Source organism: Echinops telfairi, unplaced genomic scaffold, assembly GCF_000313985.2.
Source record: "Echinops telfairi isolate 266 unplaced genomic scaffold, ASM31398v2 ScPeMD7_31;HRSCAF=116, whole genome shotgun sequence".
NCBI lineage: Eukaryota > Metazoa > Chordata > Mammalia > Afrosoricida > Tenrecidae > Echinops > Echinops telfairi.
The window spans coordinates 13,786,532-13,800,577 of NW_022103928.1; positions in this window are offsets into that span (position 1 = coordinate 13,786,532).

Consider the following 14,046-nt stretch of genomic DNA (forward strand, 5'->3'; position numbering starts at 1 on the left):
GCGCCACCAGGGCTCCTGTCTAGAAAACATTGCTTTCTTGAATAATCTGTGGACCCACGAATTTGCTTCTATGACATTTAAAGATTATATATTCTGCCCTTTATGGGGAAGATTTCACAAAGGGTAACAGGGCTTCTACTCTTTGCCCCTCTTCCTTTGTCAGACCCAGAGCATCTAGGAAGGTAAGTGAATGAGGCCAGTGGTGGACAATAGAGAGTAGTCGGGATGTTGGTAAACAGAGGTCACTTGTAACACTTAGAGAGCCAGCAGCCCTTCCCCTCCAGCCAATTGTTGTCACTGTGGAAGGCAGACTTAGCATGGCTAAACATTCCCATGTTCTAAGACAGTGGTTTCTCAACCTTCCTAATGCCGCGACCCTTTACCCTTTAATACAGTTCCTCATGTGGTGGTGACCCCAACCATAAAATTATTTTTGTTGCTACTTCATAACTATCATTTTGCTACTGTTACGAATCATTACGTAAATATCTGATGTATTTTCATTGTTACAAGAATATAATTAAAGCATAGTGATTATTCACAAAACAATATGTCATTATATATTGTGAAATATTTATTTCTAATTCCAAATAAATGGAATTTTGTCTTGAAGCATGGTGTAGCATGGGTAACAGTCTTCACACCGGGTCCTCGTAGGTGGGCATATCTGCATGTGGGCGGACCCCCCTGGAGACGATAGAGGAGCTGTGTCTCAGTTCCTAAGACCATCAGAAATAGGGGTTTTCTGATGGTCTTAGGCAAAACTGCTGTTCTAAGAGAAGCCAGGTGTGTAAATTCTTATGCAATACATTCCCATTAATAAACATTAGCAAGTCACACAATTTTAAAAAGCAAAACAAGCACTCTGGGCAGGCCAAACTAAACCTATCTGCTGGCCGGATTGATCCTGCAAGACTCGGTCTAGACAAGTCAGGCTTCAGGACCTGCACTGACTTTTTATGCCCACGTCTGAGGGCTGGTAGTGAGACAAGATGCCTCTAGAACTGTGGTCCTCTGTCTTAACTGCACGTTAAAATCACCCGAGGGAGAATCATCCAGAGACACTGATGAAATTGGCCGGCTGGAGTCCCGGGTGATTCTGCTGTGCAGTCAGGGTGGAGCGCCACTCTCCACGGGCAAGATCGCCTAGGAACATCTGGAGAAGCTATTCGTCAGGAGAGCGTCCGAGGAACCCCCGTGAGGTGTCCAGTTCGCGGTCCTTTTCCCTGGCCGATGGGGAGCAGATAGGGGCACGGTTCGGAAGAGTTTGACAGTGTTTTATTTATCTCTGTGCTTCTCATCAGTCATCACCACATCTTCTAAGAAATACCACCAGAATGCTCCTTAGGAGCAAGACCGGTGAGAGTCCCCTCACGTTCTTTGGACATGTTGTCCAGAAGGCGCTGTCCCTGGAGCAGAACTTTATGCTTGGCAAACTCCACAAGAAAGGCCCTCCACCAAGGGACCCCACAATGGACTCACATGGCCAGGACGAGGAGGAGACCGCACTGCTCTCCATCATGCACAGGGTGCAGTGAGTTGGCACTTTAATCACCAGGCCACCAGGGAATTTGCATCTAATTTCTCAACAATAGCAGTTGCTGTGGAGTTGGCTGTGACTCATGCCAACCCCGTGTGTGTTGGCGACAACTGTGCTTCCCTTCGGGTTCTCCGTTGCTATTCATTTCCTGAACGAAAGAACCAGGTCTTTAGTCTGAGGTGTCTCTGGGTGGTCTCTAGCCACCAGGCTTTCCTTACAGCTGAGCAGATGGACTATTTGCACCACCCAGGGAGCTCCTCGTGGCCTAGTCCAGCTTTATCAGGTGGCAACGGTAGTTATGGCTGTGGCCAGGGTTTGGGACAGGGAACCAAGAGACAAAGTAGGCCTTTAGCCCTCCAACTCCCCTCTACCAGTGTCTACATAGAGAAGCAATTTCCCCCCAGTGGGACCATCTCCCAGAAGCTGCAGGTGACAGTCAGCAGCCTGGATGAAAGAACCCTTGAATCGGAGGAGCTGTATCAAGGTGTGTTGGCTGCAGATGTTAGCGATGCCACCACTTTCCCTGATGTAGGAAAGGGACCCTTCAAATTGGGCTGGGGGATGGATTGAGGCTTAGGTGATGGATTATTTTTTAATCTTTGATACTTAGCCCAGGCTTTGTCCCATGGTGGGCTATAAATGTGTGTTGAAGGAATAGAGAGAGGGGGAGTGAAGGAATCAATGGTGGTCTTTATTGCCTCTCTGCCCTTTGAGGAATTTCTCACTCCCCTTGCTCGCTCCCTCTGAGCAAATGGGCCGTCTCTATGGGAACGGGGGTCCACTGAACTTTGTTTTGTATTAGCTGCTGCGCTTTCCAGCAAGTTCACGACTTGCCAGGGTGGTTTTGCACAAAGACTTCACTCACGTATATTAATTGGCCCTTAACACACAGGAAGACACCGGTGAGGTTTTATAGTGTGTGTGTGTGTAGGCTGTTTTGAACCAGGAACCAGATTCCTTGTCCGTCCCCCCTGCACCCTTTGAAGTCAACAGGAGCCCTGCTCAGGGTGTCTAGAGAAAAAGGAGGCTCTGGTCTAAAGAAACTGTTAGGAAAATGTATTAAAGTCCTCATATAAGATTAAGTTACCCAGAGAAAATACACTTGGGTCAGAAGGAACTGCAATCAGAACCATGTGATGGAGTGGGGGTATTGGGGGTGGGGGGATCCTGTGGTCAGAGAAAAGAAGAAACGTATTTTTACAAATTCAATAATGCACTCAGTTGCCTCTGAGGAAATAAAGACCCATTGTCCTTAACATGTTTATAATATGAATTGCCAATTAACGATGTGATTGGCAAATTGCTCTACAATTAAAAACATAGCAATGTTGTTTAAGGCAATTAGAATAATCATTGTATGTTAATTATGGGTTGATGGTTTTTGCATGCTGCCAGCAATTACTTATGAGCCTGAGCTTTTCTGAATAGAATCCAAATCCATAAAGACATTGAGCTCATCAAAAATGTCTTCCTTGTTGCTGTGCTTGCTGTATTTTTAGTGTCTTTTAAGATATGTAATTATGTTTAATTGGGTTTCCAGAATAAATGCTTTTAATACATTTTTTTACTAGTCACATTTAAATCCTTGTAACCAATATCAAAGGAGAGAGAAATTAGAAAAAAATGAACATTTGAGAGTCAGACAAACTTTGGTGTCAATACTAACCAGCTGGGAACCTTAGGAAATTTATTTAGCTTTATAAACCTCAAAATAAAATGAAGAAAATGTGAAGGTAAGCTAAAAAAAGAAAAAGCCATGAGATCATAGAAATCGTGATTAAACAAAGCTGTCAAAATATGAAGCAATTATTTCTTGATACATTCTTCACTTAGGTCCATATACTGTATATACTCAAGTATAAGCCGAGTATTTCAGCCCCTTTTAAATGCCGTTTCCATTTAGACTCAAGTCCAGATGGTATTTCTTGGCATTCATGTCTTTCAAACCTGTCCCCCCCACTGCTGGTCTGTCAGTGTGCAGGACACTGGCGATACACTGGTGCTATCACACTGCTCGTTACCCTGGAAGCCTTGTCACCCGTGTTTCAAATACCAGCAGGGTCACCCATGGTACACAGGTGTCAGTGGAGCTTCTGGTCGAAGAAGATACCGTGAAGAAGAAATAGACTGTCCGCTGGAAAACTAGCCACCAGACACCTGACGGACAGTGCGAGAGAGAGTGCCTGAGGAGGAACCTACGTGGGAGGGAGGAACCCAAAACAGGGCTGTGGAAGAGCTGCCGCCTCAAACTAGAGACGGCGGTGAAGTGGGGCGGATCATAACGAAGCTTTCAAGATCTTTATTTGGTGATGGGGCACGACTCAAACTGAGAAGAAAAAGCTCATTAACAATTAGAACATGGAGTTATGATGTACGAATCGAGCAAACATGGAAGTCATCAAAAAGTAAATGAAATGCATAAAGACCAATGTCCTTGGCCCTAAGTGAGATGAAATAGACTGGTGTTGCCCACTTTGAATCAGCCAGGGATGGTTTACTATGCCATGCATGACAAGTTCAAGAGGAATGGCATTGAATTCATCACCAAAACAGAACATTTCAAGATCGATATTGAAAAATAAAGCAGTCTGTAATAGAATAACATCTATAGGCCTATAAGGTCTAGAATACAACTATTATTCAAATGTATTCAATAACCACTAAAGGTAGCTTTGAAGAAATAGAAGAATTCTATTATTTAAATACACCGTTTTTTCCCCAGAATAAATCCGTGCCTGTAAGACCTAGAACCTTAGTAGCAATACTTTTTTACTTACCTTTGTACGTAAAGCACTGTGCATCAGAGATGTAGCTACAAAAAATAGTGTTTCTGGCAAGTATTAATAGTGTGCCCCTGTCTAGACACCCAACACCCCGCCTTTAGATACTAGCTAGCACAGCATCACTTCAAAGGTACAGGTCCAGCTCTTTATCTTTTACTTATCACACTGGGACATGACACGACAGTGACGACAATGGCACTTTGCTTGCTTTTACTGATGACATTTGGTTCATGACGTGCAAACAAGACCGCACAATCTATCTTGACTTATCCCCAAGTCAAAACACAAACTCACTGCTTGATCCTGACTCCTAGAGACCCTAGAAAGGGGGTCCAAAGTTATGTCTTTACAGGAGCAGACAGCCTTATCTTTATTCCTCAGAGTGTCTGGTGGGTTCTCAAATGCAGAAGTGAAGTTTCAGGTTGCCCTAGCTCACAGTGGGCGATGGATCCTGCTGGTTAACAGAAAACTGCTTAGTGTTGCCCCCTTCAAGAGGAGCCAAGGGCACTCTACCATACATACCATAGGTATGTATGTCATATCAAAGATACTCAATAAAAGTAGTTAGAAGTGCTGTTTTTCTAGAAAGAGCAGAAATAACCTCTCAACACTTTTATGAAAATCCTTGTAGATACTGTTCTTGCAGCACCCCGCCCCGCCCCGCCCGGCACTATTTGAGGGATTGCCCATAGTCTATTCCCTCTCCTAGTGAGCCTACTGGGCAGAGTAGGACTGCCTCCTAGGGTTTCAAAGGCTATAATTTTTACAGAAGCACAACACCACATCTTTCTCCCTCAAAGCACCTGGTGGGTTCAAACTGCCTACCTTTCAGTTAGTAGCTGAGTGCTTTAGCCACTACACCACCTGGGCGCTTCTTCCAGCCAGTAGGATAGTCATTGACATTGACGTCGATGTGGATAGTGCCTCTACCACAACTCTGCTTGCAGCCAAACCCTCCGTTCCAAACTCGGGTCTCTGATTAATGCACTTGATTTTTATTCATTGGACCTTCTCCTAGTTGGGCTAATTTTTTAGCCGTATTGATCAATGTTCAACTGTGAACCTAATTTGGCCCGAGGCCAGATTTTTTATAAATTTGGTTTCATGGGGTTACAGCAGCACCCATTCATCCTACATCCATGGCTGCTGTGAGCATCCATGTCAGAGTGGAGTGGTTGCAACATGAGCCCTGTCTCTGTCAACACTGAGACCGTTTATTAGCTTGTGTTTTATAACAGTTTTATTGGCACTTCATCCACATGTCTTACAATTCAATAGTTCAATCACATCAAGAGTTGTACAATCATTACACAATCAATTTTAGAACATTTTCTTTGTCCTTGTACTCATTGTCATCCGTGTAGTTATTGTTTTTAATTGTGGGGAAAATATACACAACAACACATTCTCCAAGTCAACCACTTCTACATGCATAATTCAGTGTCATTGATTATACTCTTCATGTTCTACAGCCATTATTGATATGTGTATTAGACTGGGTTGACTATAGAAACAAATCCAGAGGTGTTCATATATGTTTAAGAAAGAGCTTTATATCAAAGAGTAATTGTATATTAAGAAAATATCCCAGTCCAGTCCAGATCAAGTCCATGAGTGCAATGTTAGCCCATAAGTCCTATACTAGTCCATGAATCCCTCTCCAGACTCATGCAGCACATACAATGATCACAGGCCAATGGGTGCAAAGTCCTGTAGATACAGTGGCAGTGGAAGCATCTCTAGGGCTCTAGCAGGTCGTAAACGTGGTTCTGCATGGCTTGTCAACAGGAAGGTGAAGCTGAGAGAGAGAGAGAGAGAGAGAGAGAGGAAGTTCCCAGAAGCCCTATGAGAAGACCACACTCGCAAAGAGGCGTCATCAGGCTGTGACCTGATTAACAGGCTAGAATCCACCCTACTTGTTTATCAATTTGACATGAAATTATGTAGGTATCACAATATCCTTTTCCAAATTATACCACCACCATTGACATAAGCTCGATGCCCCCTAAGAAAATACTTTTCCTCTTTCACCCATGGCCATCTACTAGTTTGGGTTTGCCTCCTGTTCAGCTTGCCTCCATTTCAGGGAAGGGGAGTGGCCGCTGGCTGGGGGGTTCTTTTCTCACACTCTCGCATCTAAGCCAGCGTAGGGATTCACTGATCCTCACTGCCACTTTTAGTCTATGAGAGGGTACTCCCCCCAAAACGGAATTGCACTGGGTGGAGTGGAGCTTTCACATTTTTGCCATTAGGCACGCACCAATAAACTCACTTTGAGTTAGTGCACCCAGTGCTGTCGCCTAAGAAGGTTCTCTCTGGTCACAGTGAATTTTTTCATAAAAGCAGTTTTGCTCAAAACTCATTATTTGTAATGGCCGATTTCAGAGGACAGCTTGAGATGTGAAATTTTGTTTCCTGCTCAGGAAAAATGCCACAGAAACTGTTGTGATATTGACACAGCTTACAAGGACAGTGCTATAGGAAAAACTCTAGTGTACAAGTGGTTTTCTCATTTCAAAAAAGGTGAAATGTCGACTGATGACAAACCTGGTTCTGGACATCTGTCAACTTCCGAACATATGAAAATGTTGACTCGTAATGCATTTGGAGTTCTTTCCACCAGGTCAGACTGTTAATCAAGCTTTCAATTGAGAGGTTCCGAAAAGATTTCATCGCAGTGTGCAACAAAAAAGGCCTGATTTGTGGCTGACGGGGGGCTGGTTTTGCCACAACAATGCACTTGCACAAGCAGCCACCTCAGTGTACCAGTTTTGAGCAAAAAATAGCATGCCTTTCTTGCCAAACACACTGATCTTGCTCGGTACAACTTCTTGTTGCTTCCCTGAATGAAGAGGGACATGAAAGGACAGCGATTTGACAACGCAGAAGAGGTGAAATAAATAACGAAGGAGGTGCTGTCAGCCGTCCAAACAGATGAGTTTGAAAAATGTTTCCAAGAATGGAATCTCAGATTTGAGAAATGTATTAAGTGTAATGAAGAGTACTTTGAAGGTGCTACGGTTGTTTTGTGAAGAAAACGAAAAATGGATTTTAAAAAAATCCATTTTGGTGGGGGTACCACCTCATATTCTCCCCTCCTCCAAAATCTCGAGGGCTTTGAATCTCGTGATATTAGATTTTCTCACTGACTCACCCTTTTTGTGGCCGTCATTTGTTGATCCCTGGAATTTTCAGCTCTCTTGACAATCCTCGTATCACACCTCTTGCTAATTTTCACAACCATGTGAATGATCCTTCCGTGGTCTTGGCCTCTCAGGTCTTGACTTGGATCACCTCCACTGATGCTGCTTTTATTTCACACTCAGACATACAGAGGGATACCTGGGCTGCCGAACTGCATTTGTTCCAAGTTTGTGCTGAAACACTGAAAAGTTTGAGTACTGAACACATTTTCCCACAAAAAATTATGGAAAACCAAATAATTGATTTTTAGGGCCCAAAATGATACTTATGAATTCATTTTTTAAGGATTTAAAAATCACTGTGGAGGCTTTTAGCCTTCTTGAATATCACTCTCAGATATGCTATCACCATCAAGTTGTTTCTGATCTACTCAAATTCAGAGTAACTTTTCAAACTTTTCCATGATCTGGGTTCTTTTTTTCGTGATTAGTGATTTCACACATTTCACTACATTAGCTTCTTTAATAACATCCCCCCCCCAAAAAATGTTGATAATATTGACTTAGCAATATTGTATTCAGCTGCCAAATCAAATGGAGACTCAATTCAAATTTCACCATGATTCCTTTCTTTAACTCTATTGTGGTTTTCACTGTTTTCCTCTTAGCTTTGCTGCTGGCATCATTAACTTTCTTTGGAGCCATGGTTATGCTATTTTATGCAAATAAAGTCCAAAAGAAAAGCACAATGATGAATTTTTAATGCACTAGCACAAGCGCTATCCGTTGTCTGAGTGAGAATAGTGCCTAGACTGAAGCGTACCTTTGTGTCCCTGGCAACATGCAACTCGTGACTTACTCTCCACCCGGGCAGGTATTTTCCAGTCAGATGTTCGATTCCACTATTCAGCAAAGTTACCAGCACTGAGCAGATTTGTTTTCTCAAGTTGTGCTTTTCTAGTGCAAAGTTGGAGTTGGAGCCAAACCGAGGCATCACTGTGTTGAGTTCAAGGCTGCACTCACTCGTCTACGGTCTCTCAGAGGCTGACTTTCATAGTCAAATCTACACTTGCCTTTGCCAAGTACAGCAGGCTTCCGGTGCCCCTGTAATCAAGTCTCCCTCTCAACAGTCACATCTATTCTTTCCCAGCTCACTCCCTGACTTAGGTGACATCCCAACCCCACTGGCACTTACTGCATTGTTCCCATTACTTTTCCCCATCCCTCATCCCTTTCAATCTGCGTGGCCCATGCTGCTCCACCTCCACCCCAGGTCCTTTGTTAAAATTACCCCCTAGTCTATATCCTCAAACCTTCTTTAATCTTTAGTATTTCATGATGCTCTTCTGCAAAACTTCCATCTTGGGTATTTATGCCCAGGACTCTACCATCCCAACACCTGAGCAGTAGAAGTTGACCAAACAAAGACATAAAAGCATGATGTTAAGTCTCACTCTCAGTCATGCCCTCTAATCTCCTCTGGCTTTATGCTCCTTGGCAATCCTCCTTACTCTATATCCTTCACTCCTAGTCTCACATATGATTATTTCATACCTTCCCATGGCTCCTTACGTTTCCAATACCTCCCCCTTTATTCTCTCAGCCCACAATCTTGCCTAGGAATCAGAAAAGAACATCCCCCAATTCCTATCACCATAGCACCCTAATCCTGTGCCATATAATCTACCTTTCAGCCTGTTTAGGTTTCTAATCTCCTAGTTTGTCAACTAGACCCTCTCCTCTCTTACCTACTCAAGAGCCTTGATCCCGCCTTCTGCCCCTACCCTTAGTACGTTATTGGGGTTTCCCAATCTCTACTAAATTGTCTCGATGATCACAAATATCATGCCCACAAACAAAACCCTTCTTCCTTTGACTGCACTTCTTCCTCCAGATACCTACCCCATTTCCCTATTCCTGATAGTCCACCTCTTCAAAGGGGCCGTGAACACTCGTTGTGTCCTGTGTGTCTCCATAGTTCTGCCTTTATCGCTCCAAGCATGCGCTTCTCATCCTACACAAAATGCTCTTGACAAGCCACAAAGGAAATCTATGTTGTAAACCCAATGGTCAGTTCCCAGTTCTTCTTCACTTCCAAAAGTATTTTACACAGCGGAAGAGTCCTTTTACTTCCTTACCCGAACGTCAGGGTCTCCTGGTTTGGAGTTTTAATTTATGGATTCTTTCCTTTTGGTCTCCTCCGCTAGTTCTTTCTTGCTCTTATAACTTTCAAATGTTGGAATATCCGACAGCTCAGTTCTGGAACCTCTTCTGTAACTAAACTTAGCAGCTTGGCGATACCATCTAGTTTCATGATTCTAAATGCCATCCATATGTGGAGGATTCCGATTCTGCACAACAAAACGTTCTGAACTTAGTTGTTTAAAACAGCAATAGTCAGTTCTTATCTCTCTTGCTTTCTGTGGACCAGGAATTCAGGAGCAGCTTGCCTGACTCAAACCAAAGTCATTGCCATCGAGTCCGTGCAGACTCATAGCGACCCTGCTGTGGGTTTCCGGGACTGTCACTGCTGACGGGAGTAGCAAGCCCAGGCTCTCTCCCACAGAGCTGCTGGTGGCTCTGGCTGAATTTGTCTCAGGAGGTTATCAGCAGGGCTGTAGTCATCTGAAGACTAGATTGAAACTAGAGGATCTAGTTTCCAAGTCTGTCGGTTGGTGTCTGGAAGCCTCCGTTTCATAGAAGATGGCCTTTTCCATAAGACTGCCCTAGTGTCCTCACAGCTCCCCTAGAGCGAGTGAGCCAAGAACCCCAGGTGGGCTCTGTAAGCCTCTGATGACCCAGCCTTGGGAGTCACACACTGCTATTTCGGCCAGATTCCCCTGGCCCCCAAGACCAGCCTCAGTTGAATGTGGGCAGACAGCATACAAGAGCAAGAGTACCGGGAGAGGATCTAATCACAGGCCTAGAATGTTTCTTCTTCCCGAATCCTCCTTTTCTTACAGTTTCTCGTGTCTCAGTAAATGGCAAGTTTATCTTTCCCATTTTGTACCCCAAATGCTTTGGGACCAACTTTGACTCCCACTCTTTTCTCCCACCTCATATATTATTACTTCCTCCCGTCCCCCTCCCATATTAGCACTTTTAAGATATCACCAGAATTGGACACCATCTCACTACCTGCCTGGCTACAACCCTGGTCAAGGTCACCCCTCCTGACTTAAAACAGGGCTTGGGCTTGACTGATCCTATTACAATGCAATTTCGATCAGGCTGCTTGTCTGCACCACACCATCCCATGGCTCCTCACCTCACTCTGAGTCAAAGCCTTCCAGTGCTCCTGCTTTGCCCCACTCCTGCCTTCTTAGCTTCTCTCCTACCACTCCTCCTCACCTGGCCTCCTTTCTGTGCCTCAAGCACACCAGGTATGATTTTCCCCCAGTTGCACTTACAAAGGGTTTTAAGTTTTGCTACTCCCCTCTCGGGTACTTTTCCCTTGGCCTATTCTACTCTTTCACATGATCCCCAGCTCTTGCCTGTCCTTACTCCTTCAGGTCTCTGGGATCTCACTTTCCCAAATTAAAATGTCAGCCTTGTCCCCTCACCTGCACCCTCTCTGTTTGATTCACCCTCTCTGTTTGATTTTTTTTCATAGCCTTTTTCTCATGATCTGATATACTAAACATGTCACTTACTTGTTTATTGCCTGTCTCCTCACTAGAATGGAAGGGGAAATATTTTTAATCTGTTTTGTTTAGTGCTGTATCTGAAGTATTGAAAGCAATCACAACACATATTTGAAGCTCTAAATACATCTTTGAGCAAATGTATGGTAGCACTGACATGTTTTGTACGTAAGTTCTTGTGTACTCTCCAATCAGTTCTGACCCAGAGCAACGCTGTGGGACAGGGTGAGAGAGTAAAACTACCCCATGGCAGTTCCTAGGCTATGATTTTTACAGAATGAAAAAAAAAACCCCACATTCACTCCATACGTTGCCACGAGTTGATGCCGACTCACAGTGTCCCTATAGGATAGGAGAGAACTGTTCCTTTTGAGTTTCCAAGATGGTGACTCTTTCCAGGAGGCTAAAGCCCAATCTTTCTCCAGCGGAGTGACCGATGACTTCAAAGTGTCGCCGTTGCGGATCACAGCCCAGCAGGTAGCCACGACTCCACCAGGGCTCCTCTCTACAGAGGCAGAGACGATCAAGTCTTTGCTGCCAGAGAGCCGCTGGTGGGTTTGAACCAGAGGCCTTTCAGTCAGCCGCTGAAGACTTAATTTGTCCTGCCTGGGACCTTTTGCACACGGTAGGTAATCAATATATGTGAACCATAAACCTAGTGATTTTCAAAGATTTTAATGTCCCTTAAGATCCAGGAGAAGTTCTGTGAAACAGGATTTTATGTCACTTGGACGGTGTGCAAGCAGCATAGTCTGTACAGGCAGTTCCTAGATTCCCAATGAGTTCTGTTCTTAAGTCTGTCTATGAGTAGAATTTGTACACAGCTCACAACAGCAAGGTAGGGGTCATACCCAATGTTAGTTATTCAAATGTTTGTCTTATCTCAAAAACCCACTGCTATCGAGTCAATTCCAACTCCTTGAACCCCCCTGGGATAGATAGTAGGACTGTCCCTATGGGTTTCTGAGATCTTGACGCTCTACAATGGTAGAAACTTTCACCTTTCTCCTGTGGAGTGCCTGGTGGGTATGAACTGCTAACCTTGACGTTAGCAGTTCAACGTCACCCGTTACTCCACCCAGGTTACTGTAATGTTTGTCTTAGTATACAGTATATGATATACCTTTCTGGGCATAAAAGGCATTGAAGAAATACTTCCCAGTATACTAAAATATCTTTAATGTAATACAGTAATAATAATAATAATGTTATGATGCATATCCCAATGTGGCTCTCATTTGCTATTACAAATCATGTTATGTACCTCAACATGTTTTTAAAACAATAGGCTATATGGAGGTTGGGACCACAGCATTTATGCAATTGGATGTTACTCCAATGGATTTCATAGCAAGATTACGCTATGAATGTGAGTTATAGAGGTAATAACACTACTAATCATTTCCTTAAATGTAGAAAGCTAATATTATTACTCTTTTTCTCTGATATACTTATTAATGCCTTGCTGGACCCACTTCGGCAAAGGTGAATGTACTAAGTAGTACATGTTCATGTACAAGGAGTTCTCATTCATGGTCTAGAGAACAGTCATGCTGCTTTCCAAGGAAAATAACCTTGAGGTAAATGCGCCTCTAAGGGGATGGTGGCTCCTGCTCCAGCCTCTGTTTTCAGAGGGGACCATTCACATAATTTCTGACTCACTCTGTTCTACCTTATTCCGCCAAATCCCCCCAACAGCCCTTTCAAGTAGGGGTGCATTGCCCCATTTTACAAAAAAGAAAACAGAAGTCTTAAGAGATTGGATAACTTACTTAACAGCACACAGCTTTTAAGTCAGAATTTGAAGCCAACACCATTCCAAGTCCTTCTGCTTCCAGGAAAGTGGAAGGAAGGTTTGTGGGAAGGCTGAGGTCTGAGGCCAGGGAGAGAACCCTTGAGTTGACGTGATGCAACTTTGGACTGATTATCTTGAAGGCAAGAGGAGAATCCTCTGTGTGGAAGCCTCACCCTGTGAAATGGGTACTTCTTGTTTACTTGAGAGAAGCCCTGGTGGGGTAGTGGTGATATAGTGAGTTGCTAACCACAAGGTCAGCAGTTTGAAACCACCAACTGCTCTGACAAAGAAATACGGGGCTTTCTACTCCCATATTAAAGAGTTCCAGTCTTGGAAGCTCACAGGAGTCATTCTACCCTGTCCCATTGGGTCACTAGGACTCAGCAGACACTTGATGGCAGTGAGTTTGTGTTTTTGTTTTGCTTTGTCCACCTGATGCCCAGAAGGAGGGTGCCCTGAGTGTAAATCAAACCCGCAGTGGCTGGTATTTTGTTATGCACACTTGAACAGTAAGCAGACAGCTGCTGCCCATACAGATAGATGCTGGCAGTGGAGCTACCAGCTAGTGGAGCCGATGCCCACCACGCATCCCACTGTGATCAAACACACACCCACATTTAGACTTGTCTTGTATTTATTCACCCATTTGTTCCTTCTGAAAAATTGAGTAAAACCAGGAGATATTCTCGCTGTCAGCAGCAAAGGGAGAAACCGCCTTCCATGAGCAAGCCCCACGTTTCTCCCATACCTACTTCCATGAGAGGAGGAAGTCAGCCTCTCTGGACCAGCTGAAGGACCAGGACACTTAGGAGCCAGGAGGCTTTGTTCACTGGCCACAGCCAGTGGGCGTGTTCCATTCACGCAGAGGACCTGCCAGGCAGGTGGCAGGAAGGGCAGCTGGTCGCACAGGGCTTTGACACTGCTAGCAACAGGCTTATTGGATTGCACCTTGGTTCCCGTACCCGCTCTCCGAAATCCACTGACGTGTTTTGTTCCAGGTCCCCTTTACCCAAATGTATCGTCTTCGTCCGCTACAACTGCATAACAAATCAGCCCCAAATGTAGTGGCTTAAAACAATGTCTGTTGGTATTGATCACGAAATCTTGGGAAAGGCATTTGCATGAAGCTCAGGGGCGGGGG